This window comes from Phocoena phocoena, chromosome 3, assembly GCF_963924675.1.
Source record: "Phocoena phocoena chromosome 3, mPhoPho1.1, whole genome shotgun sequence".
Lineage (NCBI taxonomy): Eukaryota > Metazoa > Chordata > Mammalia > Artiodactyla > Phocoenidae > Phocoena > Phocoena phocoena.
This window is the reverse complement of record NC_089221.1, coordinates 51,223,411-51,250,920: the sequence shown is the minus strand read 5'-3', so window position 1 is coordinate 51,250,920 and position 27,510 is coordinate 51,223,411. Positions and strand designations below refer to the sequence as shown.

The 27,510-nt window shown below is 37.5% G+C and overlaps 1 protein-coding gene across 1 annotated transcript in view; it reads right to left on the bottom strand.

Annotated features, from left to right (window-relative positions):
• RNF180 (ring finger protein 180) overlaps window positions 1–27,510 on the bottom strand; it is a 261,351-nt gene that overhangs the window by 164,389 nt on the left and 69,452 nt on the right. The gene's annotated exons all lie outside the window — the stretch shown is intronic.

The following is a 27,510-nucleotide window of genomic DNA, read 5'->3' as shown; positions in this document are numbered from 1 at the left end:
ATAAAAAAGTACTATAATGTTTTATTGGTCCGATGATTGTGTTGTGTCCATAATAACACTTCTTGCCTTGGTAGCCTAGCTGGTAATGGCACACGGGGTTAAGTACATGGACTGGAATTCAAATCTTGAAGAAGAGTGGGATTAATATTAACTATGCATACCAATGATGAGTCCTACAGTTAGAGAAATGCACAGAGGATGACAAGTGGAGGATGGGATCTTGCCATACATGGTGTGTTAATATGTCACTGGGCATTTGGTTGGATGTGGCTGGGTTATTAAATAAGAGCAGAGTTTGAAAGGAGAGGCTTGGTTAAGCCACTATGTAAAATGGGTGGTAAACACATAGATGTAAACACTTTACAAAGCATCTTGGTTTTTCTGGAGGAGTGAGAAATGTGTGGCTTTCCTACCACACAGCAGTGGAATGTAAGAGCACCATGAGGAGACACCAGGCAACCAATTAACACCCTTACAACTATCCCATCACTCAGGGTTAATGGGTAATGTTTCCCTTGAACTGCTGTCCTATAAAGGCACAATCTTGGTCTGTTGCTATTTGGAGAAGTCTTAGGGGATGTGATTCCCACACTTACCTGTCAATCCACATAGGCCACCATGCCCTCCTTAGTGCCTACCTATTGGCTGATCCTTCCTATTGGCCAGATGTCAGATCCATAAGACATAAGAAAGGTTTTCCCTACCAGTAAAGCAGAGACCACTGGTCAGACAGCTACAAAAGAAATAGATAATCCCTCTTCTGTTCCTTGGCAATATGACATCTTTAATTTAAAATTCTCAGGAGGAACGGCCAAGATGGAGGTATAGAAGGACCCTAAGTTCACCTACTCTCACAAGCACACCAAAATCACAACTGCACAGCAACCATTGATGAAAAAGTCTGGAACCTACCAGAAAAGACCTTCTATAACTAAAGACATAAAAAAGGAACCAAAACAAGACAGTTACGAGGGGGCAGACTTGCGATATAATCAAATCCATATCACCTGGGTGGGTGACCCACAAACTGGAGAAAAATTATATTTCAGAGGTTCTGCCACAGGAGTAAGAGTTCTGAGCCCCATGTCAGGCTCCCGAGCCCAGGGGTCAACATCAGGAAGAGGAGTCCCCAGAGCATTTGGCTTTGATGACCAGCAAGGCTTGATTGCAGGAGCTCCACAGGATTAAGGGAAATAGAGAATTCAATCTTACAAGGGTGCACAGAAACTCTCACATATGCCAGGACCAAGGGCAAAAGCAGTAATTTGATAGGAGACTGAGACAGACCTACCTTCTGGTCTTGGAGGGTCTCCAGGGGGAGGAGGGGGTGGCTGTGGCTCACCCTGGGGACATAGACACTGGTGGCAAACCTATCGGGGAGCATTCATCGGTGTGACCTCTCCTGGAAGCTGACATCTTGGCACCAAGACCTGGCCCTACCTAACAGCCCATAGGCTCCAATGTTGGGATACCTCAGGCCAAACAACCGACAAGGCGGGAACACAGCCCCACCCATCAGCAGAGAGGCTGCTTAAAGTCTTCCTGAGCACACAGCTGCCCAATAAACACACCCCTTGATAAGGCCCTGCTCACCAGAGGGTCAAAACCCAACTCCACCCACCAGTGCACAGACACTGGTCCCTCCCACCAGAAAGCCTGCACAAGACTCTAGACCAGCAGTCCCCAACCTTTTTGGCACCAGGGACCGGTTTCATGGAAGACAATTTTTTCATGGACCAGGGGTGGGGGGATGGTTTCGGGATGATTCAAGTGCATTACATTTATTGTGCACTTTATTTCTGTTATTATTACATTGTAATATGTAATGAAATAATTATACAACTCACCATAATGCAGAATCAGTGGGAGCCCTGAGCTTGTTTTCCTGCAACTAGATGGTCCCATCCGGGGGTGATGGGAGACAGTGACCCAAAGTGTGTTGCTTATGTCCAGTCTACTCCGTAATCTCATTTTGGTTGCTGTCACTGCAGAAAACCCTGCTTCACAAAGACAGGATGTTGGAAATGGAAGCAGGCTTTTCAGTGCTTTTGTGGCAATCTCAGGATATTCCACCTTCACTTTAATCCAAAACGCATGGAGATTTGAAGTTGTCTCAAACACACTTTAAGGCCACCATCATTTGTGATCTCAAGCAGTTGATCCTCTTCTAGCTCGGACAAAGTTGATTCACCTGGCTTATTCACAAATGGGTCGCGGATCCATTCCTTCCCAGTTCAGGGGTCTTTCGTGGTTGGGAAGTAATGCTCAAACTCTTTTCAAAGCTGAGATAGGTGACCACGCACCAGCTGGGAGAAAGGTGGTCCTGGCGCAGTCTCTTTCAAAATCTCTGCTAATGTATGAAACATGTCAAAAATCCCAATGTTCACTCATCGCCCCCATAATTCCAGTTTGGCTTTGAATGCCATCACTTTATCTGTTGACTTGAACACAGTTGTCCTTCTCCCCTGAAGCGACAGACTGAGTTCATTGAGCAGGTTGACTATGTCACACAAGTAAGCAAGTTTTACGACCCATTCTGTGTCACTGAAATGTGCTGCCAGTGGTGACTGTTTTTCTAAAAGAAATCCCTGGAGCGGCTCTTGTAACTCAAAACTCTGGCCAGTGATCTACCTTTAGAAAGCCATCTCACTTCTGTGTATAAGAGAAGACGTGTGTGCTCTATGTCCATCTCCTCACAGAGGTGTGCAAACAGACATGAGTTAAAGGCATGTACTTTAATGTGGTTGATAATGTTAATCACATCCTGCAAAACGTTCTTAAGTTCAGGTGACATTTTTTGGATAGCAGCATTTCTCTATGGATGACAGTGTGTAGACCCACATTCAGAAGCAACCTCTTTGACCTGAGTAGTGAAACCAGAAAGCCATCCAGTCATGGAAGCTGCTCTGTCTGTGCATATGCCAACACAAAATGATCAATTCAGTTTTGCTGATATGTAATCATTCAAAGGCTTGAATAATTCTGCAGCTGTGGTGCTGGCTGGTAACAAAAGTGCACATAACATATCCTCATGCACATCCTCCTGAAAAATATACCTCACAAAAACAAGCATTGTGTCCTTGTTGTCAACACTGGTAGACTTGTCAACCTGGATTGTGTACCACGGAGACTCATTAATCTTCTCTAACAATTGTGCCTCAGTATCCTTTGTTATTTCATCAGTTTGTCTAGCTGATAGAGGAACACGTGCCACCTTTTGAACTGCAGCCTCTCCTAAAAGTTCATGACAAATGTACTTAGCAGCAGGCAGGATCAACTATTCACCAACAGTAAAGGGCTTCTTAGCTTTAACAATGCAGTTAGCCACTAAGAATGATGCTCTCAGTGCAGACACACAGATGAAGTTTTGGCTTTCAATAAGTGCTTCTGTTCTTCGTATTCACGTTTTTTTCTTTTGAAAAACTCCAAAGGCTTGTCTTTTAATGCTCTCTGCATGGCGAAGCAGTTTTGAAGGTTTCATGGCTTTGGTGGATAACCGGTTGCCAATATTCTACAAAGTGGGCTTGGAGAATGTGAATCACCTGTTGCAATGAACCTATAATTTAAGTAGGACGCTTTGCATTTTCTTTTAAATGCAGCTTTCTTTTTGTTGGCAGTCTTGGAGTCTTCTGCTATCTCATCATTGGGTCTTTCCCTCTTTTCAAAGAAGTTTTCCAGCGATGTTTGTTTTTTACTCATTTTGGCTAGGGTTTAGCTTGTGGGCTAACCAAAACTGTGACTGAGACAAGTACACAGTGCGGGAAAGAGGTGCGGACAGAAGTGGTAAATAAAATAATGGGTGGGCCACATGCGGACTAAAATAAGTGTCAGATTCTGACTTAAAGCCTGCCACCAGATGCAGCTTATTTATCACCTGCCACTCACTGATAGGGTTTTGATATGAGTCTGCAAGCAATTGATTTATTATCGTCTCTGTGCAGTCAAACCACTCTGCTAATGATAATCTGTATTTGCAGCCTCTCCCCAGTGCTAGCATCACCACACCTCAGCTCCACCTCAGATCATCAGGCATTAGATTCTCATAATGGGTATACAACCTAGATCCCTTGCACACACAGTTCACTGTAGGGTTCATGCTCCTATGAGAATCTAATGTCGCTGCTGATCTGACAGGAAGTGGAGCTCAGGCAGTAATGCAAGCTATGCGGAGCAGGTGTAAATACAGATGAAGCTTTGCTTGCTCGCCTGCCACTCACCTCCTGCTGTGTGGCCCGGTTCCTAACAGGCCATGGACCGATATCAGTCTGTGTCCCGGGGGTTGGGGACCCCTGCTCTAGACCAGCCTCACCCACCAGGAAGCAGACACCCACCAGAAGTAAGAAAACTACATTCCCAAAGCCTGCAGATCGAGTCTGCAAACACAGGCCACATAATACCCTGGGACCAGCTGGTCCCTGTCTCTTGGGTGACAAGAGGGGAGTGTACTGCTGGGATGCATAGGGTATCTCCTACAGAGGGCCATTTCTCCAAGGTTGAGAAACGTAACTAACCTACCACATACATAAAACTACAAATAGCAATTTACACAAAATGAGGTGGCAGAGTAGTGGAAATCACTGCCACTGAGCAGAAAAAAGAATGAAAAGGAATCAGGACAGTTTAAGAGACCTCTGAGACAACATTAAACACATTAGTATTTGCATTATAGGGGTCCCAGAATGAGGAGAGAGAGAGAAAGGGCCTGAGAAAATATTTGAAGAGATATAGCTGAGAATTTCTCTAACCTGGGAAAGGAAACACTCAAGTCCAGGAAGTGCAGAGTCCCATACAAGACTAACCCACAGAGGAATACACCAAGATACACTATAATCAAAATGACAAAAAATAAAGATAAAGAGAGAATGTTCCAAGCAACAAGGGAAAAGTAGCAAGTAACATACAAGGAAACTCCCATAAAGCTATCAGCTGATTTTTCAGCAGAAACTCTGCAAGCCAGAAGGGAGTGGCACAATATACTTAAAGCAACAAAAGAGGAAAACCTACAACCAAGAATACTCTACCCAGCAAGGCTCTCATTTGGATTATGATGCGGAAACCAAAAGCTTTACACACAAGCAAAAGCTAAAAGAATTCAGCACCACCAAAGCAGCACAAATGCTAAAGGAACTTCTATAGGCAGAAAAGAAAAGGCAACAAATAGAAACAAGAAAATTACAAAATGGAAAAGCTCACTGGTAAAGGCAAACACACAATAAGGATAGGAAAACATCCACACACAAAACTAAGAAGGTTAAAAACCAAAAGTAGCAAAATCATCTGTATTCACACTAAACAGTTAAGGGACACACAAAACAGATGTAAAATATAATATCAAAAACACTAATTGTGAGGGGAGGAAAGCACAAATGCACGGTATCTAAAATGCATTTTAAATTAAGAGATCAGCAACTTAAAACAAGCACATGTACATATGAACTGCTATATAAAAACCTCATGGTAACCACAAAACAAAAATCAATAATATATACGCAAAAAAAGTAAAAGGAATCCAAACATAACAGTGAAGTTAGTCATCAAATAACAAGAGAAGTGAACAAAAGAAAGGGGAAAAAGATATAAAAACAAATCCAGAACATTAACAAAATGGCAAGAGGAACATACATATCATTAATTACCTTAAAAGTCAATGGACTAAGGCTGCAACCAAAAGACACAGACTGGGTGAATGGATACAAAAAGAGGACTCGTATATACTGCCTATGAGAGACTCACTTTAGATCTAGAAACATCTGTAGACTGAAAGTGAGGGGATGGAAAAAGGTATCCCATGAAAATGAAAATCAAAAGAAAACTGAGTAGTAATACTTCTATCAGACAAAATACACTTTAAAATAAAGACTGCCACAAGAGACAAAGAAGGACACTACATAATGATCAAAAGACCAATCCAAGAAAAAGATATAACAATTGTAAATATATATGCATCCAACATAGAAGCACCTCAATATGTAAAGCAAATTTTAACAGAGATAAAAGAAGAAATTGATAGTAACAAAAATAATAGTGGGGGACATTAACACCCCACTTACATCAATGGACAGATCATCCAGACAGTATCAATAAGGAAACACAGGCCTTAAATGACACATCAAACCAGATGGACTTAATTGATATTTATAGAGCATTCCATCTGAAAGCAGCAGAATATACATGAAATGTTCTCTAGGATAGGTCACATGCTGGGTCACAAAGCAAGCCTCAGTAAATTTAAGAAAAGTGAAATCACATCAACCATCTTTTCTGACCACAATACTATGAGGCTAGAGATCAACTACAGGGAAAAAAACTGCAAAAACACAAACACATGGAGGCTAAACAATATGCTACTAAACAACCAATGGATCACTGAAGAAATCAAAGAAGAAATAAAAACATTCTTAGAGAAAAATGAAAATGAAAACATGACAATCCAAAACCTATGGGACACAGCAAAAGCAGTTCTAAGAAGGAATTTTAAAGCAATACAAGCTTACCTCAGGAAACAAGAAAAATCTCAAATAAACAACCTAACCTTACACCTGAAGCAACTAGAGAAAAAAGAACAAATAAAACCCTAAGTTAGCAGAAAGAAAGAAATCATAAAGATCAGAGCAGAAATAAATGGAATAGAGGCAAAGAAACAACAGAAAAGATCAATGAAACTAAAAGCTGGTTCTTTGAAAAGATAAATAAAATTGATAAACTGTTAGCCAAACTCATCAAGAAAAAAGGGAGAGGGCTCAAATCAATAAAATTAGAAATGGAAAAGAAGAAGTTACAATGGGCACCACAGAAATACGAAGGATCATGAGAAACTACTACAAGCAGCTATATGCCAATAAAATGGGCAACCTAGAAGAAATGAGCAAATTCTTAGAAAAGTACAATCTCCTAAGACTGAACCAGGAAAAAACAGAAAATAGGAACAGACCAATCACAAGTACTGAAATTAAAACTGTGATTAAGAAACTTCCAACAAACAAAAGTCCAGGACCAGATGGCTTCACAGGCAAGTTCTATCAAACATTTAGAGAAGACTTAACACCTATCCTTCTGAAAATCTTCCAAAAAACTGCAGAGGAAGGAGCATTCCCAAACTCATTCTATGATGCCACCATCACCCCGATACCAAAGCCAGACACAGATATCACACACACACTTAAAAAAATACAGGCCAATATCAATGATGAAAATAGATGCAAAAATCCTCAACAAAATACTAGCAAACCAACTCCAACAATACATTAAAAGGATGATACACCATGACTAAGTAGGATTTATTCCATGGATGCAAGGATTTTTCCATATCTACAAATCAATCAATGTGATACACCACATTAACAAATAAAAGAATTAAAACTATATGATCATCTCCATAAATGCATAAAAGGGTTTTGATAAAATTCAATGTCCGTTTATGATAAAAACTCTTCAGAAAGTGGGCATGGCAGGAACATATCTCAACATGATAAAGGCCATATGACAAACCTACAAGTAACATCATATCCAACAGTAAAAATGCAAAAAGATTTCTTCTAAGACCAGGAGTAAGACAAGGATGTCCACTCTTGCCACTTTTACTCAACTTAGTTTTGGAAGTCCTAGCCACAGCAATTAGAAAAGAAAAAGAAATAAAATGAATCCAAATTGAAAAGGAAGAAGTAAAACTGTCACTGTTTGCAGATAACATGGTGATAGACATAGAAAATCTTAAAGATGTTTACAGAAATCTACTGGAGTTTACCTATGAATTCTGTAAAGTTGCAGGATACAAAATTACTATACAGAAATCTGCTGCATTTCTACACACTAACACCAAAATATCAGGAAGAGAAATTAAGGAAACAGTCCCATTTACCATCACATCAAAAGGAATAAAATACTTAGGACTAAACCTATGTAAGGAGGCAAAAAATCTGTATTCTGAAAAACTGTGTAAAGAAATTGAAGATGGCAGAAACAGATGGAAAGATATACCATGTTCCTGGACTGGAAGAATCAATATTGTTAAAATGACCATAGTATCCAAGGCAATTCACATATTCAATGCAATCCCTATCAAATTACCAATGGCATTTGTTTACAGACTAGAACAAAACTTTTAAAAATTGTATGGAAGCACAAAATACCATGAATAGCCATAACAATCTTGGAAGAACAGAGCTGGAGAAATCATTCTCCCTGACTTTAGACTGTATTACAAAGCAACAGCAATCAAAACAGTATGGTACTGTCACAAAAACAGAAATATAGATCAATGGAACAGGATAGAAAGCCCAGAAATAAACCCACCCACCTATGGTCAATTAATTTACAAAAAAGGAGGCAAGACTATACAATGGAGGAAAGACAGTCTCTTCAATAAATGGTGCTGGGAAAACTGGACAGCTACACGTCAAAGAATGAAATTAGAACATTCTTTAACACCATACACAAAAATAAACTCAAAACGGATTAAAGACCTAAATGTAAGACTGGATACTATAAAACTCTTAGAGGAAAACATCAGAACACTCCTGGACATAAATCGCAGCAATATCTTTTCTGAGCCATCTACTAGAGTAATGGAAAGAAAAACTAAATTAAACAAATGGGAAACTAATTAAACACAAAGTCTTTTGTATAGCTAAGGAAACAATAAACAAAATGAAAAGACAACCCACAGAATGGGAGAAAATATTTGCTAACAATGTGACCAACAAGGAATTAATTTCTAAAATATACAGTTTATACAACTTAAAAAAATGGGCAGAAGACCTAAATAGAAATTTCTCAAAAGAAGACATACAGATGGCCAAAAGGCACATGAAAGGATGCTCAATATTGCTAATTATTAGAGAAATGCATATCAAAACTACAATGAGATATCACCTCACACTGGTCAGAATAGCTATCATTAAAAAAGTCTACAATAGTAAATGCTGGAGAGGGTATGGAGAAAACAGAACCCTCCTATACTGTTGGTGGGAATGTAAATTCGTGCAGCCACTATGGACAACAGTACGGAGGTTCCTTAAAAAACTAAAAATAGAGTTACCATATGATCCAGCAAGCTCACTCCTGGGCATATATGTGGAGAAAACTCTAATTTAAAACAATACAAAGACCCCAGTGTTCATAGAAGCACTATTTACAATAGCCAAGACATAGAAGCAACCTAAATGTCCACTGAGAGAGGAATGGATAAAGAAAATGTGGTATATATTTACAATGGAATATTACTCAGCCATAAAAAAATGAAATAATGTCATTTGCAGCAACGTGGCTGGACCTAGAGATTACCATATTAACTGAACTGAGACACACAAATAATGATATAACTTGTATGTGGAATCTAAAAAAAATGATACAAATGAACTTATTTACAAAGTAGAAACAGACTCACAGATATAGAAAACCAAGTAATGATTACCATAGGGGATAGTGGTGGGGGGAGAGACAAATTAGGAGTTTGGGATTAATATGTACACACTGCTATATATAAAATAATCAAGAAGAACCTACTGTATAGCACAGAAATCAACATTCTGTATCTTCTAATAAGCTATAATGGGAAAGAATCTGAAAAATAATAGATATATATATAACTGAATCACTTGGCTTTACACCTGAAACTAACACAACACTGTAAATTAACTATAGTTCAATTTTTTAAAAAAGGTCAAAAAAAAAAAAAGAACTTCTTGGAAGGAAAAAATATAGGAAATTCTCACTTATATGTGGGTTTTTTTTTCAATAAGTACATTCTACAGTTCCACACCATCCAAGCTGCCAAAGCATGGATATTGAGGGCCAACTGTAGAGTTATAATTGGATTTTGGATTGTGTGGGGGTTGGTGCCCCTAACTTCCATATCATTCCAGGTTCAACTGTAAATAGAATTAAAACCAGATACTGAACTCCAAATCCAACTTAACTGCATGAAATTAAGTTCCAGAGGAGTATAAAGTGACCAGATGTGGAGAATGATTTCTTATGTACGATTCTGGTGCTCCAGGTGAATAACGATTTCTTACTTACATAACGTATGACAATATTTGATATTTAAGTGCCAATACCACATTATTTAGTGATGGCACCTTCAAGACATCATCAACACAGTTCACTGAGTTATTTACTATGCACAGTGTACTGCTGTGTTATACTATACCAGTGATATACGTACTAAGGTGAGAAGACACAGACTGATCTACCTATCTATCTACCTACCTACCTACCTATCTACCTATCAGACAATCTATGTGCATTTTTGTGGAAAAGAAATCTCAACGTTAGAAGATGGTGGAGTACAAGGACATGCTCTCACACCCTCTTACAAGAATACCCGAATCACAACTAACTGCTGGACAATCATCGACAGGAAGACACTGGAACTCACCAAAAAAGATACCCCAAATCCAAAGACAAAGGAGAGGCCACAATGAGACAGTAGGAGGGGCACAGTCACAATAAAATAAAATCCCATAACTGCTGGGTGGGTGACCCACAAACTGGAGAACACTTATACCACAGAAGTCTACCCACTGGAGTGAAAGGTCAGAGCCCCACATCAGGCTTCCCAATCTGGGGGTCCGGCAACAGGAGGAGGAATTACTAGAGAACCAGACTTTGAAGTCTAGCTGGACTTGACTGCAGGACTTCAAAAGGACTGGGTGAAACAGAGACTCCACTCTTGGAGGGCAAACACAAAGTAGTGCGGGCATTGGGACCCAGGATAAGGACCAGTGACCCCATAGGAGACTGAACCAGGCCTACCTGCTAGTGTTGGAGGGTATCCTGCAGAGGCGGGGGTGGGTGTGGCTCACCGTGGGAACAAGGACACTGGCAGCAGAAGTTCTGGGAAGTATTCCTTGGTGTGAGCCCTCTCAGAGTCTTCCATTAACCGCACCAAAGAGCCCAGGTAGGCTCCAGTGTTGGGTCACCTGAGGCCAAACAACCAACAAGGAGGGAACACAGCCCCACCCATCAGCAGACAACCAGATTAAAGTTTTACTGAGCTTTGCCCTCCAGAGCAACAGACAGCTCTACCTAACAACAGTCCGTCCCATCAGGAAACTTGCACAAGACCCTTAGATAGCCTCATTCACTAAAGGGCAGACAGCAGAAGCAAGAAGAACTACAATCTTGCAGCCTGTGGAACAAAAACCACATTCACAGAAAGATAGACAAGATGAAAAGGCAGAGGGCTATGTACCAGATGAAGGAACAAGACAAAACCCCAGAAAAACAACTAAATTAAGTGGAGATAGGCAACCTTCCAGAAAAAGAATTCAGAATAATGATAGTGAAGATGATCCAGGACCTCAGAAAAAGAATGGAAGCAAAGATCAAGAAGATGCAAGAAATGTTTAACAAAAACCTAGAAGAATTAAAGAACGAACAAACAGATGAACAATACAATAACTGAAATGAAAAATACACTAGAAGGAATCAATAGCAGAATAACTGAGGCAGAAGAACGGATAAGTGACCTGGAAGACAGAATGGTGGAATTCACTGCTGTGGAACAGAATAAAGAATAAAGAATGAAAAAAAATGAAGACAGCCTAAGAGACCACTGGGACAACATTAAACACCACAACATATGCATTATAGGGGTCCCAGAAGGAGAAGAGAGAGAGAAAGGACCCAAGAAAATATTTGAAGTGATTATAGTAGAAAACTTCCCTAACATGTGAAAGGAAATAGCCACCCAAGTCCAGGAAGCACAGAGAGTTCCATAAAGGATAAACCCAAGGAGAAACACGCCAAGACACACAGTAATCAAATTGGCAAAAATTAAAGACAAAGAAAAATTACTGAAAGCAGTAAGGGAAAAACAAGATATAAAAAGGGAACTCCCATACGGTTAACAGCTGACTTCTCAGCAGAAACTCTACAAGCCAGAAGGGAGTGGCATGATATACTTAAAGTGACGAAAGGGAAGAACCTACCACCAAGATTACTCTACCAGGCAAGGATCTCATTCAGATTCGATGGAGAAATCAAAAGCTTTACATACAAGCAAAAGCTAAGAGAATTCAGCACCACCAAACCAGCTCTACAAAAACTGCTAAAGGAACTTCTCTAAGTGGGAAACACAAGAGAAGAAAAGGGCCTACAAAAACAAACCCAGAACAATTAAGAAAATGGTCATAGGACCATACATATTGATAATTACCTTAAACGTGAATGGATTAAATACTCCAACCAAAAGACACAGGCTTGCTGAATGGATACGAAAACAAGACCAATATATATATGCTGTCGACAAGAGACCCACTTCATACCTAGACACATATTCAGACTGAAAGTGAGAGGATGGAAAATGATATTCCATGCAAATGGAAATCAAAAGAAAGCTAGAGAAGCAATACTCATATCAGAGAAAATAGACTTTAAAATAAAGAATGTTACAAGAGAAAAGGAAGGACACTACATAATGATCAAGGGATCAATCCAAGAAGATAAAACAATTATAAATATACATGCACCCAACACAGGAGCACCTCAATACATAATGCAACTGCTAACAGCTACAAAAGAGGAAATCGACAGTAACACAATAATAGTGGGGAGTTTAACACCTCACTTACACCAATGGACTGATCATCCAAACAGAAAATTAATAAGGAAACACAAGCATTAAATGACACAATAAACCACATAGATTTAATTGATATTTATAGGACATTCTATCCTAAAACAGCAGATTACACTTTCTTCTCAAGTGAGCACAGAACATTCTCAAGGATAGATCATATCTTTGGTCACAAATCAATCCGCAGTAAATTTAAGAATATTGAAATCATATCAAGCATCTTTTCTGACCATAATACTATGAAATTAGAAATCAATTACAGGGAAAAAAAAAACGTAAAAAGCACAAACACATGGAGGCTAAACAATATGTTACTAAATAACCAAGAGATCACTGAAGAAATCAAAGAGGAAATCAAAAAATACCTAGAGACAAATGACAATGAAAACACAATGATCCAAAACATATGGGATGCAGCAAAAGCAGTTCTAAGAGGGAAGTTTATAGTTATACAATCCTACCTCAAGAAACAAGAAAAATCTCAAATACACATTCTAACGTTACAGGTAAGGGAACTAGAGAAAGAAGAACCAACAAAACCCAAAGTTAGCAGAAGCGAAGAAATCGTAAAGATCAGAGGAGAAATAAATGAAATAGCAACAAAGAAAACAATAGCAAATATCAATAAAACTAAAAGCTGGTTCTTTGAGAAGATAAACAAAATTGATAAACTATTAGCCAGACTCATCAAGAAAATGAGGGAGAGGACTCAAATCAATAAAAGTAGAAATGAAAAAGGAGAAGTTAAAACAGACACCGTAGAAATACAAAGGATAATAACAGATTACTACAAATGACTATATGCCAATAAAATGGACAATCTGGAAGAAATGGACAAATTTTTAGAAAGGTATAACCTTCCAAGACCGAACCAGGAAGAAATAGAAAATATGAACAGACCAATCACAAATAATGAAATTGAAACTGTGATTAAAAATTTTCCAACAAACAGAAGTCCAGGACCAGATGGCTTCACAGGTGAATTCTATCAAACATTTAGAGAAGAGCTAACTTCCATCATTCTCAAACTCTTCCAAGAAATTGCAGAGGAAGGAACACTCCCAAACTCACTCTATGAGGCCACCATCACCCTGATACCAAAACCAGACAAAGATACTATAAAAAAAGAAAACTGCAGGCCAATATCACTGATGAACATAGATACAAAATCCTCAACAAAATACTAGCAAACAGAATCCAACAGCACATTAAAAGGATCATACACCGTGATCAAGTGAGATTTATCCCAGAGATGCAAGGATTCTTCAATATACACAGGTTAATCAGTGTGATACACCATATCAACAAATTGAAGAATAAAAAAACATACGATCATCTCAATAGATGCAGAAAAAGCTTCTGACAAAATTCAACACCCATTTATGATAAAAACTCTCCAGAAAGTGGGCATAGAGGGAACCTACCTCAACATAATAAAGGCCATATATGAGAAACCCACAGCAAACATCATTCTCAAGGGTGAAAAACTGAAAGCATTTCCTCGAACATCAGGAACAAGATAAGGATGTCCACTCTCACCACTATTATTCAAAATAGTTGTGGAATTCCTAGCCACGGCCATCAGGGAAGAAAAAGAAATAAAAGGAATACAAATTGGAAAAGAAGAAGTAAAACTGTCACTGTTTGCAGATGACATGATACTATACACAGAGAATCCTAAAGATGCCACCAGAAAACTACTAGAGCTAATCAATGAATGTGGTAATGTTGCAGGATACAAAATTAATGCACAGAAATCTCTTGCATTCCTATACACTGAAGGTGAAAAATGTGAAAGAGAATTTAAGGAAACACTCCCATTTACCACTGCAACAAAAAGAATAAAATACCTAGGAATAAACCTACGTAGGAAGACAAAAGACCTGTACACAGAAGACTATAAGACACTGTTGAAAGAAATAAAAGATGATACCAACAGATGGGAGAGATATTCTATGTTCTTGAAGTGGAAAAATCATTATTGTAAAAATGACTATACAACCCAAAGAAATCTACAGATTCAATGCAATCCCTATTAAATTACCAATGGCATTTTTTACAGAACTAGAACAAAAAATCTTAAAATTTGTATGGAGACACAAAAGACCCCAAATATACAAAGCAGTCTTGAGGGGAGAAAACGGGGATAGAGGAATCAGACTCACTGACTTTAGACTATACTATAAAGCTACAGTAATCAAGACAATATGGTACTGGCACAAAAACAGAAATATAGATCAATGGAACAGGATAGAAAGCCCAGTGATAAACCCATACACCTATGGTCAACTAATCGATGACAGAGGAGGCAAGGCTATACAATGGAGAAAAGACAGTCTCTTCAATAAGCAGTGCTGGGAAAACTGGACAGCTACATGTAAAACAATTTAATTAGAACATTCCCTAACACCATACACAAAAATAAACTCAAAATGGATTAGAGACCTAAATGTAAGACCGGACATTGTAAAACCCTTAGAGGAAAACATAGGAAGAAAACCCTTTGACATAAATCACAGGAAGATCTTTTCTGATCCACCTCATAGGGTAATGGAAATAAAAACAAAAGTGAACAAATGGGACCTAATGAAACTTAAAAGCTTTTGCAAAGCAAAGGAAACTACAAAGAAGACGAAAAGACAACCCTCAGAATGGGAAAAAATATTTGCAAACGAATCAATGGACAATGGATTAATCTCCAAAATATATAAACTGCTCATGCAGCTCAATATTAATAAAACAAACAACCCAATACCAAAATGGGCAGAAGATCTAAATAGACATTTCTCCAAAGAGGACATACAGATGGCCAAGAAGCACATGAAAAGCTGCTCAACGTCACTAATTATTAGAGAAATGCAAATCAAAATTACAATGAGGTATCACCTCACCCCCGTTAGAATGGGCATCATCAGAAAATCTACGAACAACAAATGCTGGAGAGGGTGTGGAGAAAAGGGAACCCTCTTTCACTGTTGGTGGGAATGTAAATTAATACAGCCACTATGGAGAACAGTATGGAGGTTCCTTAAAACACTAAAAATAGAATTACCATATGATCCAGCAATCCCACTACTGGGCATATACCCAGAGAAAACCATAGTTCAAAAAGACACATGCACCCAAATGTTCATTGCAGCACTGTTTACAATAGCCAGGTCATGAAAGCAACCTAAATGCCCATCCACAGACGAATGGATTAAGAAGATGTGGTACATATGTACAATGAATATTACTCAGCCATAAAAAGGAACGATATTGGGTCATTTGTTGAGATGTGGATGGATCTAGAGACTGTCTTACAGGGTGAAGTAAGTCAGAAAGAGAAAAACAAATATTGTATATTAATGCATATATGTGGAACCTAGAAAAATGGTACAGATGAACTGGTTTGCAGGGCAGAAATTGAGACACAGATGTGCAGAACTAACGTATGGACACCAAGGGGGGATAGTGGCTGGGGGGGTGGTGGTGGTGTGATGAACTGGGAGATTGGGATTGATATATATATATATACACTAATATGTATAAAATGGATAACTAATAAGAACCTGCTGTATAAAAATATAAATAAATTTCAAAAATTCTAAAAACAAATGGAGCTGGAGGAATCAGGCTCCTGGACTTCAGACTATACTACAAAGCTACAGTAATCAAGACAGTATGGTAGTGGCCCAAAAAAAAAAAAAAAAGAAATCTCAATATTAATCATTCATCATGCATGATGGATTTTGAGACGGCAAATATGAATGTAATTTGACTATTTCTATCCAGCACACAAGTAAAGCGATGTTTGTTTCATTTTTCATAATTATTGTAGCCAAAAAATATCTTCTTTGGGTCTAACAAGATAAGTATATGACAATGGAAATTAATACCTGTAAGTGTGTATCCATGTTGTCTGGGCTTCTGTTTGTGCCTGTGCAAGATGTAAATGAAATTGATGAATACATTATGGAGAAGACAGAAGAAAATTTAGATGACCTAATGGATTATGTTTAGAAAGTGTATGTCCATGGAAGGTTTGGCAGTGGCAAAAGAAGACCAGAAGCTCCAAGATTTCTACCAGAAACTTGGAATGTTTATACATTCGTACTGAACAGCAATCAAAGGATGAACAATGCAGTGAAAGGCTGACAAAGCAAATTTCACAAGCTGATGATAGAGCATCATCCTTCAATTTGGAGATTTATTGAAGTGTTAAGAGACAAAAAGCAAAGTAATAAACAAGTTATCACTGAAGTTCTTGGTGGTCACACTCAACTTCACGATGATACTGACAAAATCAAATTTGTATCAATGAAATTGTTAACAGATTTAATCAATATGAAGCCAATAATCAAGTTGATATATACTTGAGAGTAACTGTTCATCAACTTAAGAGCAACTCTGCCAAACTTTATGACGAGGAAGAACAAAAATAATTGTGAAATGCAAAATTCATTATGAATCACAATAAAATAACATAAATACAATTTTAATGAAGTTAAGTGTTTGTATTATATAAGAAATCATGGACCAAATGTCTCAATGGACATTTGGTCAGTACCAATTTCAAGGACCTTCTGATGAAGTTAAATGTTTGTATTATTTAATGAATTGTGGACCAAAAGTCTCAAAGAATGTTTTGGACAGGACCAAATATCTAGGACCTTTTGGTGTAGACCAAGTTTCTCAATGAATAGTCTGGACAGGACCAAATGTCCTGCTAGGGTTTGGACATTACCCTTCATAAATGGGGATTCATAGGTTTTTAGCTAAGAGACTATGGTGACCAGGTATATTTTAGATGTAAGTCAAGAATAAGATAATAAGGGCTTGAACTAGAGCCTTGAACAGTGGGAATAGAAGAAAAGAGATAGCTTAAAGATAGAAGGAATCAAATTTAATAACCAATTGTGTAAGAGTGTGATAACCAATAATACATGGGTAATGAAGAAAATGGAGTCATGAAAGATTCCCATGTTTCAACCTTTGGCAACTGGCTATATGATATAAATTTAGATAGAAAATTCAGGAAAAGGAATAAGAACTCCAACACCAGGGTTGATTGGCTTAGAAAACTTTAGAATTGTAGGTAGATTCAATGTTACTATGAAAAGAGCAAGTTTTTCACAAAATGAATGCAGAAACCTGTCTTGAAGTGTGGCTACCTTTGACAAATGAATATATTTAACTTAAGGGGAAGAATGTGTTGTTTACTTCATGTTACAGAAGCAATTAATTTTTATTTTATGTATTTGGAAAAAAAAGAAATCTTTGTAAACCTTTGTAAAATTTTGATATGTTTTCTTCCAATTTTCTTCATGGTTATGATCAAATTATCTGTAAACATACATGTGTAGCCTGCTTTGTTTTTCACTTAACATTATGACATAACATTTTAAATAATTATCTTAAACAAATATACTCTTAGAATTAAGGTAAAATAAGAAAGGGTAACTGTCATCTAGAAAGCCCAGCCACTAAAGACCATGACTTTGAAAGCCACTGACCATGCTATTAATCTTTAAAGAAAAGGAAAAACATCTTTACTAATTGAATAACAAAAGGAGAGGAAGAGACATGTCAGTAGCACTTATCCATCTAAATCTTACTTTTTGTGGATGAGGCACTTAACACATAGCAGAAACCAAGTCTCAGGTGAACTAACTAACTTGCACAAGACTACACAGCTAAACAATCAGTGGAGCCAGAATTCAAATCCTAATCTACTGGGACTTCTGGTTCTCTTTCCAGAATGCTATGCTGCCTCCCCTCAATTACAGGCCATGGAGAATAACAAGTTTTCTGAAATGGTCCAGAGCATTCATTTGGAATGCAAGGCGATTATTTAGGGCAGTGAGTCTCAATTCTAGTGGTGGTAAAGAAGAACCAGGTAGAGCAGTAAACTAGATAATTCCTCTGTGCCTTTTCAGTTCTAACATGCTGTGACTCTGCATTCTTCAGCAGAGCTGCTGAACTCTTTTCTTTTAGCTCCCAATACAAACAATTTTCCTTCACAGATTTTTGGTGCCTATCACCCAGTACCCACTGGTCTAAAGTCTCTTCTCAGAGGCATAAACATGATTCCCGTATCAATTATTGGTGGAGAGTGTGTACAAGAGCCCACAGGCAAAACTTGGCCCACTGTCACTTATAACTGTTATACTTCTCAAAAGTAATTATTATTTTCTCATTATATTAATTTTTGAATGCCTTTCACTTATGATTTCCTTTAAAAATTATTTGCATTGGCTATTTTATTTCTTATTTTAGTACTTCATTTTGCTTTAAATAAGGGGGATAAATTGAAAATCAATAAGGCAACAAACTGCTTTTTGTCAATTACCTAATTTCTGATATAAGATAGGCATTGCCCACTTTTTAAAATTCAGATAATGAGTAGTACAAAGAGAACACTGTCTAATGTAATGGTTCAAAACCCTGGCTGTACATTATTAGAACAATATAGAAAGCTTTTTAAAAATGCTAATGACTAAGCCCATGCCAGATGAATTAAACAGGATTCTCTGTGGCGGGGGGGGGGAGATGTGGGGTAGGCAGAACAGAGGTATTATTTTAAAATCTCCCCAACAAAATCTATTTAAGCCAAGGACAGTATAGTCATCAGAGAACAAAAAACTTTGGAAGCAATCAGTGTTCCGTGGACTTTTCCAGAGAAAACAAACGAGAACTAAAGATTAAACCATAACATTTATTAACATCACATTCATAAAACTTGTGCTACATATTGTCTGCAAAGATGGGCCTAATAATTCCTCCCATGTCTGTATGCATGTTCCTTCTCAATGTGATTTTGTTGCTCCTCTCATCAAAATGAAAAATCCATTTCTCCACCCATGAATCTGCTCTAACCTCATAATCTGTTCTCAGCAACAGTATGTAGTAGAAGTGATGTTCTGTGACTGCCAAGCCTAGGCTTCAAGCAGTCTTCAGCTTCCATACTAGTTGTCTTGGAGGGCAATGCTGTCATGTGGAGATCCTTAATGGTAAAAGACCACACGAAAAAAGAGGACAAACTGAGACCAGCATCAACCTCCTGATGTGTGATTGAGGCCATCTGGAACCTTCCAGGCCCAACTGAGTGCCAGATGATATGGGCAAAACCAGTAGAAGAACTGACCAGCTGATCCTAGAACCACGTGCTAACCAACAGAATGGGGAACAAATAAAATAGTTTTTTTTTAAAGCCAGTAAGTTTTGTGGCAGCGTTACAGTAAAAAATAACTAATATAATAGTCGTGATGATTGTGGTAAATACTAAGGACAAAGTAAATTCCTCCCTAGTTTGCTTAAAATAATATTTATGTGCTTGAAATACTTGTTCATGTATTTTTTAAAAACAAGGAATAAAATCCAGAAGTATAATTTAGTAAAAATAGTCTTTCTGTTTTCTCTGATAATAATTCAGTAATATATATTTAATTTAGAACTTGGAATACATGATCAAAACGTAAGAGAAGATCTTTTATACTTATACAATAAGCTACTATAAAAATAATTTTATATCATTTCATGCACATTCTACATTTAAAAATGTGTGGATTTCGCACTTTCTATATGAAAAAGCTCATAAGTCTCAAAGCTTTAAAAAGTCACCCTAACACAAAGTATATACTTTTTGGACAAATCCATGAAATTACTCAAAATTATATAAAGTTTTCGGTATATACTGCTTTTTCACAAAAATTTACTAACTGGCTCTTACATTAATCTATTCATTTAATAACTATTTATTGAGTGTCTATATACAAACCACTATGTCAATGTTATCCAAGGAAGACTCAAAGTTGTCTGCTTCAATCATTTTTCATTGGCTTTCAGGAACATAAAGTAGAGGAAGTAAGACAAATTTGGAGAGTTATAGCCAAAGGAATAATAATTTCTGCCTAAATAAGTATTGAAGACTCCAAGAAAATAAACGTTCTCTTAATTGTGTCTTAAGAGATGATCATCATTTTAAAAGGATACTCTAGGTTCAGGAGTAAAACCACAAAATAAAGCTAAGAGGTGAAAAATGTTCAAGAGTACAGTATGCAGTCCAACCTGAGTGGAACACAGTATATATGTACAGAAACACTGGCATACAACTAACACTAGATCAGCAAAAGCATGAATTGGCAACCTAGATATTAATTATTCAGTAGGCAATTATCATCAAAGAGGTTTGGGAAGATAATAGTAAAAGGAACAAATGGAGCTACAGAAACAGAAATATACACGAAAAAGTAAGGAAGGATTGCTGGGAGGCTACTGCAAAGTCCAAATGAGAAGAATATTACCTTTTGCTGTAATAAACAATCCTGGGAATAACAAGAGAAATAAGTAGGATTAGGAAGGTACATGGGTAGAAGCAAAATCATAAGGACGTCTTTATATGATAGGAAGTCTTTCCATAGGTACTGGAGTGATGATGCTGTGTACAACTCCTCAGTTGCACCAGCAATAAAAAAAATAATAACTCCTTGTAAGTAAGATGTCAAGCCCTGGTGACTTTTTTTCTTCCTTACTGTTCAGGATCAAGATGACTTATTCAGCTTATCACCAAGAGCTGTCCAAAGGCTATATACATAGTCTTCAGATATGTCCTCTGTTCCCTGTGAGTTCTCACCACTGGTCACTAAAATTTTCTTGGGGATGGTGCAACCCTGTTGAATTCTCCTAGGGCTTTCTGGTGCTCCCTTGCAACAAAGAGTTCCTAGGATGGACCACCTGTGCCCTGGTGCTTGAATCTATGGTCTCAGACTTCATGACACACCATCTAGGAGGAATATCCAAACCATAAGAATCTTTAAAAATACTGATGCTTTAAATTGGTCCATCAAGATTATTTCTGCATACCACTACAGACTTCTATTGTCTCACCTGAGAATCTTTGCTAAATTATTCATACAGCCCTATAATTGCTAAAATCTAATATGCTAAGATATTTTAGATAGCCACATTGGCCAGCATTTTTCATTTTTTAGGCTTCTTGACTGTTTCATGCCTCAAAACTTGTAATACAATAATATGATAATAACAACAACATCTACCAATTATTGGGTGTTTATTATGTAAAATGCATGTGCTCAAAATTTTGCAAACATTCCTTAATTTACTCTTACAATACCTCATATGGAATATATATATATATTTATTTTTTTTTAATTTTTGTCTTTTTTGCGGTACGCAGGCCTCTCACTGTTGTGGCCTCTCCCGTTGTGGAGCACAGGCTCCAGATGCGCAGGCTCAGCGGCCATGGCTCACGGGCCTAGCCGCTCCATGGCATGTGGGATCTTCCCAGACTGGGGCACGAACCCGTGTCCTCTGCATCAGCAGGCGGACTCTCAACCACTGCACCACCAGGGAAGACCAAAGAATATATTTTAAACTTTATTTATTTATTTATTTTTACATGAGGAAACCAAGGCCCAGAGAGGGTAAATAATTCACCTAAGTGATTATTTAGCCAGTACCATACAGAGTCTGCTTAAAAGTCCCTGGTTTTAGACAACTTACTGTACGACTTCCTATCATATATATGGGCTCATCAGCAAAACAGAATCATGAGATTAAAAAAAAAATGCAGTGGATGGAACACAGCTTCTTAAGCCTCAAGGTCTGGGTTTGAATCCTGGCTCCAGCACCTACTAGGTGGGTGATCATGGACAAGGTATGTACCTTCATTTATAAATAGCAATAATAAGGTAACTACCTCATAAAGTTGCCATGACGATTAAGTGACTAGTACAGTATACTCAAAGGGACTAGAGCAGGATTTGGCAAATAGCAAGTGCTAGGGAAGTGTTTATTGTTTTTGTTGTTGCTGCTGTTTATCATTATCATTATTATCATTCTTTGACTCCAAAGTAAGACTACTACCTTTGAAATCAATCCTTTAAATGTGACATATTACCATTTACTAGTTTCTTTCATCAATATTGATGTTTTGACTTTTGAAAGATGTAGTCTAGTAACATCATGGAGAAAATGATCTCCTAAGCTTTAACTCCAGTTAACTTTAGAATAAGCATCTAAGGGTTAACAAGTCAGGCTGCATGTTGGAATTAACTAGGAAGCTTTTAAAAACTGTGTGTGGCCTGCCCTAGACTTATGACACTAGAATCTCCAGGGGAATTGTATAAAGCTCCCCTGCTAATTCTGATGTAGCTGGTCCACAGATGAGCATTTCAGAACCACAGCAGTACATAACTGGCATAAAGAAAACCAATCCAGAGAGATTAAAATCTCCATCTCTTCCCTAAATATGTTCCTGAGATCAAGTTCTATCAAAAGGCTAGAAATATAAACCTCTGTGCTTTGGGACCCTTGTGAAGGAAATCCATTATATTCTCAATATTTCTTACTGCCTAATGCAAATGAAACTTTCGGCACTCAGTATGACAACAATCACCTACATGTGTACAAAGATTTTTGACTTCTCAAGTATGCAGCCGTGAACGTTGATAAAATCCAAATGTTATTAAAAGCAAACTGTCCTAAAACAGAGAACAGTTGCTTCAAAATAAAGGGATGCGTTCCCATAGTTTCAAGTGTGCTGAAATGAGCACTACTATGGCTCACACATAACAATAGTGGCTGCAAAAGTTTTTGCTCTCTTGGGTAAGCTGGGAAATTGTTTTCTTTTCTTTCCTCTTTAGGTTTAACCTAAATAGTAAACACGTTCATCTATTCTAGTTTAGAATATGCCACTGTGTGAAAGTCAGAAACTGCACAGAATGTCACAGACCCTGCTGGAAGAGCAGAATTCAGCAATTCACTTCTGAAGAGGCAGAAACTCTTTAATATATCACAACATACATTATTACCCAAACTATTACTAATTAGTATAAAGGCTAACTCAAAGGTGTACCTTCAACAGTTAGCATAATGATTAGGGACCTAGATAACTGAGTTCCCTGAAAGAGAACTTACTCTTCCTTATCAAGCTCAGTAAGTCTGTGGTACATATTTCTCATTTAATTTACACCATCTGGGGAGACCTTCAAGATGATGGAGGAGTAAGATGAGGAGATCACCTTCCTTCCCCAAAATACATCAGAAATACATCTACATGTGGAACAACTCCTACAGAACACCTACTGAACGCTGGCAGAAGACCTCAGACTTCCCAAAAGATACATATATTTTTTTCCCTTTTTCTCTTTTTCTGAGTGTGTATATGTATGCTTCTTTGTTCGATTTTGTCTGTACAGCTTTGCTTTCACCATTTGTCCTATGGTTCTGTCCGTCTGTTTTTGATTGTTTTTTGGATAGTTTTTAGCTCTTATTATTGCTGGATTTGTTTTTTGGTTTGAGTGCTCTCTCTTTCATTTTTATTACTTTTAAATTTTTAATAATTTTAATTCTTTATTTTAAGACCTTTATTTTATTTTACTTTTTTCTTTCTTACTTTCTTTCTTCTTATCTCTCTTTTCTTCTGAGCTGTGTGGCTGACAGGGTCTTGGTGCTCGGGGCGGGTATCAGGTCTGTGCATAAGAGGTGGGAGAGCTGAGTTCAGAACATTGGTCCACCAGAGACCTCCCTGCTCCACATAATATCAAGCGGTGAAAGCACTCCCAGAGATCACCATCTCAACGCTATGACCCAGCTCCACTCAACGAACAGCAACCTATGCCAAAGAACAAGCAAGACAGGAACACAACCTGACACATTAGTGGAGAGGCTGCCTAAAATCATAAAAAGGTCAAAGACACCCCAAAAACGCACCACCAAACGAGGTCCTGCCTATCAGAAAGACAAGATCCAGCCTCATCCACCAGAACACAGGCACTAGTCCCCTCCACCAGGATGCCTACACAACCCACTGAACAAACCTTAGCCACTGGGGGCAGACATCAAAAACAACGGGAACAATGAACCTGCAGCCTGCAAAAAGGAGACCCCAAACACAGTAAGTTAAGCAAAATGAGAGGACAGAGAAACAAACAGCAGACAAAGGAGCAAGGTAAAATCCCACAATACCAAACAAATGAGGAGGAAATAGGCAGTCTACCTGAAAAAGATTTCATAGTAATGATAGTAAAGATGATCCAAAATATTGGAAATAGAATGGAGAAAATAAAAGAAATGTTCAAAAAGGACCTAGAAGAAGTAAAGAGCACACAAACAATGATGAACAACACAATAATTGAAATTAAAAATTTTATAGAAGTAATCAATAGCAGAATAACTGAGGCAGAAGAATGGATAGGTGACCTGGAAGATAAAACAGTGGAAATAATTATCACAGAGGAGAACTAAGAAAAAAGAATGAAGAGAATTGGTGACAGCCTTAGAGACAGCGGGGAAAACATTAAATGCACCAACAATTCGAATTATAGGGGTCCCAAAAGAAGAAGAGAAAAAGAAAGACAATGAGAAAATATTTGAAGAGATTATAGTTGAAAACTTCCCTAATGTGGAAAAGGAAATAGTCAATCAAGTCCAGGAAATACAAAGAATCGAATAGAGGATAAATCCAAGGAGAAACACACCAAAACACATATTAATCAAACTACCAAAAATTAAAAACAAAGAAAAAATATTAAAAGCAGCGAGGGAAAAACAACAGACAAGGAAATCCCCATAAGGTTAACAGTTGATCTTTCAGCAGAAACTCTGCAAGCCAGAAGGGAGTGGCAGGACATACTGAAAGTGATGAAAGGGAAAAACCTACAACCAAGATTACTCTACCCAACAAGGATCTCGTTCAGATTCGACAGAGAAATCAAAAGCTTTACAGACAAGCAAAAGCTCAGAGAATTCAGCACCACCAAACCAGCATTACAACAAATGCTAAAGGAACTTCTCTAGGAAGGAAACACAAGAGAAGGAAAAGACCTACAATAACAAACCCAAAACAATTAAGAAAATAGTAAAAGGAACATACATAGTGAAAATTACCTTAAAAGTAAATGGATTAAATGCTCCCACCAAAATACACAGACTGGCTGAACGTATACAGAAAAAAGACCTGAATATATGCTGTCTAAAAGAGACCCACTTCAGACCTAGGGACACATACAGACTGAAAGTGAGAGGATGGAACAAGATATTCCATACAAATGGCAATCAAAAGAAAGCTGGAGTAGGAATTCTCATATCAGACAAAATAGACTTTAAAATAAAGACTATTACAAGACACAAAGAAGGACACTACATAATGATCAAGGGATCAATCCAAGAAGAAGATATAACAATTGTCAATATTTATGCACCCAACATAGGAGCACCTCAATACATAAGGCAAATGCTAACAGCCATAAAAGGGGAAATCGATAGTAACACAATCATAGTAGGGGACTTTAACACCCCACTTTCACCAATGGACAGATCAACCAAAATGAAAATAAACAAGGAAACACAAGCTTTAAATGATACATTAAACAAGGAGGACTTAATTGATATTTATAGGACATTCCACCCCAAAACAACAGAATACACTTTCTTCTCAAGTGCTCATGGAACATTCTCCAGGATAGATCATATCTTGGGTTACAAATCAAGCCTCAGTAAATTTAAGAAAACTGAAATCATATCAACTATCTCTTCCTACCACAACGCTATGACACTAGATATCAATTACAGGGAAAAATCTGCAAAAAATACAAACACATGGAGGCTAAACAATACACTACTAACTAAGCAAGAGATCACTGAAGAAATCAAAGAGGAAATCAAAAACTACCTAGAAACAAATGACAGTGAAAAACATGATGACCCAAAACTTATGGGATGCAGCTAAAGCAGTTCTAAGAGGGAAGTTGAGAGCAATACAATCCTACCTCAAGAAACAAGAAACATCTCAAATAAACAACCTAAACTTACAGCTAAAGCAATTAAAGAAAGAACAAAAAAAAACCCCCAAAATCAGCAGGAGGAAAGAAATCATAAAGAGCAGATCAGAAATAAAAGAAAAAGAAATGAAAAAAATTATAGCAAAGATCAATAAAACTAAAAGCTGGTTCTTTGAGAAGATTCATAAACAACTAGCCAGACTCATGAAGAAAAAAGGAAGAAGATTCAAATTAATAGAAGTAGAAATGAGAAAGGAAAAGTAACAACTGACACTGCAGAAATACAAAGGATCATGAGAGATTACTACAAGCAACTATATGTGAATAAAATGGACAACCTGGAAGAAATGGACAAATTCTTAGAAAATCACAACCTTCAGAGACTGAACCACGAAAAAACAGAAAATATAAACAGACTAATCACAAGCACTGAAATTGAGACTATGACTATAAACCTTCCAACAAACAGAAGCCCAGGACCACATGGCTTCTCAGGTGAATTCTATCAAACATTTACAGAAGAGTGAACACCTATCCTCAAACTCTTCCAAAATATAGCAGAGGGAGGAAAACTCCCAAACTCATTCTACGAAGCCATCATCACCCTGATACCAAAACCATACAAAGACGTCCAAAGAAAGAAAACTACAGGCCAATATCACTGATGAACATAGCTGCAAAAATCCTCAACAAAATACTAGCAAACAGAATCCAACAACACATTAAGGATCATACACCATGATCAAGTATGGTTTTTCCCAGGAATGCAAGGAATCTTCAATATATGCAAATCAATCAATTATGACACACCATAGTAACAAACTGAAGAATAAAAACAATATGCCCATCTCAATAGATGCAGAAAAAGCTTTCAACAAAATTCAACACATATTTATGATAAAAATGCTCCATAAACTAGGCATAGAGGGAACTTACATCAACATAATAAAGGCCATATATGACAAACCCACAGCCAACATCATTCTCAATGGTGAAAAACTGAAAGCATTTCCTCTAAGATCAGGAACAAGACAAGGTTGTCCACTCTCACTGCTATTACTCAACATAGTTTTGGAACCAGCAATCAGAGAAGAAAAAGAAATAAAAGGAATCCAAATCAGAAAAGAAGTAAAGATGTCACTGTTT